We start from the raw sequence: 4,796 nt of genomic DNA, 5'->3' as shown, positions 1-4,796 counted from the left end.
ATGGTAAACTACGTTGCTAGCAGTGCGAATAAAAACTGAAAACGGATCAGGAATTATTGCTAAATTCTCAGACATGCGCAGAGTTCAAGCCTCTGACCCGCCTTATCATTGAGCACAGGTGACCGGCATCCTGCATGGCTGAGTGCACAGTGCACACTGTAGTAGCCGTGGTCGGCGTTTGAGCTGTGAGATATCGTTCTTGAGAAAAAGGTCGAAACCACTACAAATCCAGCTAGCCACGTGATCCGCAGTTGTGTAGCAAAAAGGCTACATGGCAAAATACGCTGATACTCCGTGATTTTTCGAAGTTAATGAAATCCGTTGTGTCGTTAATGTCGTTGTGTCACGTTACTACCAAAACACCGCCACCCATTGAAATGTATTCTTGGTTACACTCTTCTTCAGTAAACTCACTTTCTGATTGACGTCGAATTTTATACGTTGTTAGATTTATTTCAAGAGTCAACGATCGTTATTTTGCATCACACGTTATCAGTTATCACACGTCCCGTCCGAACAACACCTTTGCAACGCGGTGTTGAACTTTCAGAGTAAATATCGGATTATGGTTTTCGGAAGAGAAAGCGGAATTGATAAGAGTCGCCTTGATATCGGCGATGTTATCGGCGTGGATACGTGTTATCGCGTGAACCGATGAATCCATTTTTCGGAAATGGTGATATTTGAATTTTAAATGCGTTCTGTGATAAGGTCATAACTGCGTAATGGTACAATGTATACGTAGTGCAGTTTACGTAAAATATTAAGGAGAGCATTGACTTTCAGATGTTCAGAAGGACGCCAATAGTGCGACGCCACTTGAAACTTCGCGGAAAGTCATCTTAGTATACGACATGTTTATTTCCCATCCATTAAATCTAACACGCAGCGCTGCTCCGTTGTTTTATCACCACGCCGCATGGTCCCGTATAATATGCGAGCTAATATTTGCCAATAACACGACGATGGGCCGTTAAAATGGGTTTCCGGTCCGGCGTAACTCGAATTCAAACACACGGCACCGCATCCATGCGACAAAACGAACAACGGAGTTGTGATCTTTGCACCTGTCCAAGTTGAAAAGAGGAAAAGCTTATGAGACTGAATGGTCGGCAGAAAGGGATGAATCATTCAGCAACAGGTGCTTCAAAATCCATTCATGAATGCCGGCTCTGGCGAGCAGAAATTCGCAGGTAATCCCAAGAAACTGTGTTTTGGTCATACGATATTGTTTATTTAGATGTAATGTGTTTACAAGCAGTATAATCTTACAAGAGCGCGGGATATGGAATAGCTCCGGCCTACTTTTTGGGCAAAAAAGGTATACACTCGGATCTGTCATCGCGGTGGACACATATCAGCGGTATCATCACATTGCTGCATTTTGAAATATTTTGTTGAGACCCTGTTGGACGGAGAGCGTATAAAGCCATCCGTCACCAACTAGCCTTTGATGCGTCCGGCGAAGGCCAATATATCACGTACAATTGCGTATATTATCGCCCCCGATATTATTTTCAACAAACCCGTCGCAGTTTGTGTATTGAAGCCTGTGTATATGTGTTCGAAAACGTAGATGCACGCTATATATTGATATTTGGAATATGTTGGTAGAAATATCAGAAACTAAATGTTACCCACAGCGTTGGGTATAACGAATGGTGAGAACAGTTAAATTCGTATTCGTTTGAACAAGAGCTTTTATAAAAGGTTCGCTCTAAACATGATGAACGTGAACACGAACATAATATCGTCACAATGCGAATTCAAACATGTACCAATCAATTATCTGCCTTGCTGTATTTGTCCCTGTCAATACAAAATATCGCCGGAGTATAGCAGCGAATTAGTTAATTAATCAGAGTACGCTTCGTGTCATTCGAAGGATGTCACACATGATGATGTGACTTTAGAGAAATATCGGAAATATCCTATCATGACCTTGTACCGGCCTGTTGGTTGAATTCCCATGTAGTTGTGATTTTGTAGGTTCACAAATGTACCATATTCGCTCCTACTAATGTTGGGCTGCTCTGAGAATCTTCTGGGCCCAGGAACAAATTGCCAGTGACAGACCCAAACATCATTCGTAGTTTCATCAGAAATCATGAACTTTGCCACTGCGCCGTAAAATAAGCTCATGATCTAGCTCTTGTAGCTCTTTCCTTGGCGAAGCGCGTAATCGTACAGATGTCAGAGGCGAGTTAACAATCATGGCTAGTTATTTCAATCAGAAAAATTTTCGACGATGATAGGTTTTTTGTTTGTGTTGGATGTCTTTCTTTCCGGCCGCTGGGATGCGGAGATAGGAAGGTAACGTTAAAGAGATTTTGATCAAATACGTTAAGAATATTGTAAAAGAGTGCTATTACACAAAAATGTCGAAAGAGTGAACCCCCAATGTTCTTATGCGGACACGGACCTCTGAAACCGAACGCGAATTAAAACAGAAAGTTCGCATAATCCCCTATTTCTAGTATCACCAGTTGCCATCGAACCATATCAACCGCCGCTGAACACCCCTTAGGAACAGCATTAGACGCAGAGAGAAATAATCATGAAATAAGAGCGAAACAACTGGTAGCTTGACTGGATGGGTCGTTTGGTACATTCCGGCTTTCTGTATCAGTTGCCGAGGTGAAAACTGTATCATCATTCGAAAAATATTACAGACTTAGCAACAACATAGTCAATAACAAAATTCCTTATGTCCAGTTGTCTACCTCAACACGTATCGAAAAATCGTATGTACCCCATTACATTTCAGAAACGTTGTCTAATAGTCTTCACACGGTAGGTCATTAGTACACCATGTCTTGAGAAACCCCGACAGCGTACTTCCTAACTCTTCACCTCTATTCTGCAGCGTCCACGACCAAGTGTGACAAGCTTGATTTATTATTGCGATCACTAATTTTTTAATTTCTTTTATCTTCCCTACGTGATTCCGTGACTTTTTCTATTTGCCGTGTTTGTGTAAGACTATTTAACGTTACAGGAACTATTGTGGCAATGCTGCGTCTTAATCCCTTCAAAGCCCGGCTTCGAGTCTCATTCAATATCGGGTAGTACGTTTCGGAAATTGTGTATCATTAGTTATTGTCACGTTTGCGCCATGGGTAAACACTGTCGTTAGATGTCTTCGCGTGGAAGCGATAAGATCCCTGCTTCTCGCAAATTTCCTTGAAATGGGGATCATATAAGTGAAAAATGTCGATGTTTATGATTTACTATAGTTATCTTGACGCCAAATTTAAAAACGCAAGCCAGTATTTTGACTATAAATCTATAACAAATTCTCTACTAATGTATAAGAAGAATTCGAATGTAAATAGGCTATCACACATCTACCACATGACGGTTAGATAGAGCACTGATCTTGATATTTTCAGGCTATGGGTATGGTCGTTTCAACGTTCTCCCGCCTTTTCATTACATCAAGTGTGCTTTGAGTATAGCATTTTACATTGTGTGTCTTGAATGGGTGAAAATGTTAGGAGCACTGACTCTATCACATCTGTATGATTGTGCTGCATATGTGAATCGCCGAAACTCGTATGTGTTTGTACAATGTACAAGTACAGTACATTGTTCAGTACAAGCGTCGTTTGGTGGCGAGAGAGTAGCTTGCACGAAATCACATATAGTCAGTGTTGGGATTAAGTCACTACCTTCGAGTCGCGAGTCATTTCGAGTCATTGCACATTTTGACTCGAGTCAAGTCAAGTCACTCGATTTTTGGAGGTGACTCGAGTCAAGTCGGGTCAAGTCAAGTCAAGTCAAGTCAAGTCAAGTCACGAGTCAAGTCACAATTCAAGTCAAGTAGCCTTTTCGAAATATGAGGCATGATTACGTCATTGCATTTTGCTAGCTGTTTGAAATACAGATTCAGTGGTCATTGATTTTGAAGCAATGAACGAATATAGAGTTAAATATACACCCAAGAAGGCGCTGTATCGCTCACATATACGTAGCCTCAGTTTATAGTTACCAACCAAGATGGGGAATAGAGAAACGAATTGATAAGATGCAATACATTACCCTTTACCCATTTATACACATTGATATGATACAATTCGAGCCTGCGCCGATGGTTGAGGTGTATATAAACCATATTCGAATTCAAAATCACTAAAACAAGAGGTTTGGTTAAGGTAGATAATTTTCTAATATATTACTGTACTTCTAGTTTACGACAACGTAAGCTGTCAGCTTGGATCACTTCGTTTGTGGTCGATTTATTTGTTAGAGAACAATGGAGGCTCAGTAAAACGCACGATCATTGAATGATTGGTCGCTCTCACGGGTTACACCAGCGTTTCGCGAACAATTCGAACATATGCAAGATACAGTGATTTTTATCGACACCGATTAATTTATGACTTGAAATTGACTCGTGAATTTTGCTCCGAGTCACGAGTCAATCCACATTTTTGATACGCCGAGTCAAGTCAAGTCAAGTCATTTTAGCAAAGTGACTCGAGTCTGACTCGAGTCAAGTCATGACTCGAGTCATCCCAACATTGCATATAGTTGCGACCATTCTTGTTAAGTTATATGATTTTCTTAGACCAATAAACACATGCGACGGACTTCTATTATGAAATCAAATTATTTAATCTTACACAGAAGAATTACATCCAGACAGGCGAGCACTATATGCGTAAGATCACAACCCAGAGACCAGTTGAGGCCAGTACATCATAGAACACATGGCACAACAACGACAGGCACGCAAGGAAATAATGATTGGCACTATATCAGTCCTATACAAATAGGATGCAAACGACATCAAC

The 4,796-nt window shown here is 40.9% G+C and overlaps 1 long non-coding RNA gene across 1 annotated transcript; it reads left to right on the top strand.

Moving 5' to 3' along the window:
• Positions 1-1,834, top strand: LOC145441759 (uncharacterized). Its single transcript, XR_013915886.1, has 2 exons — positions 1-1,193; positions 1,262-1,834. It is a non-coding gene; the product is annotated as an uncharacterized LOC145441759 (long non-coding RNA).
• The last annotated feature ends 2,962 nt before the right edge of the window (positions 1,835-4,796 follow it).

The sequence above is a fragment of the Botryllus schlosseri genome, chromosome 6, assembly GCF_051294905.1.
Source record: "Botryllus schlosseri isolate E-star chromosome 6, Bs_hap1, whole genome shotgun sequence".
In the NCBI taxonomy this organism is placed as follows: Eukaryota; Metazoa; Chordata; class Ascidiacea; order Stolidobranchia; family Styelidae; genus Botryllus; species Botryllus schlosseri.
The sequence above is the reverse complement of the archived record's forward strand: the minus strand, read 5'-3'. Positions and strand labels throughout refer to the sequence as shown.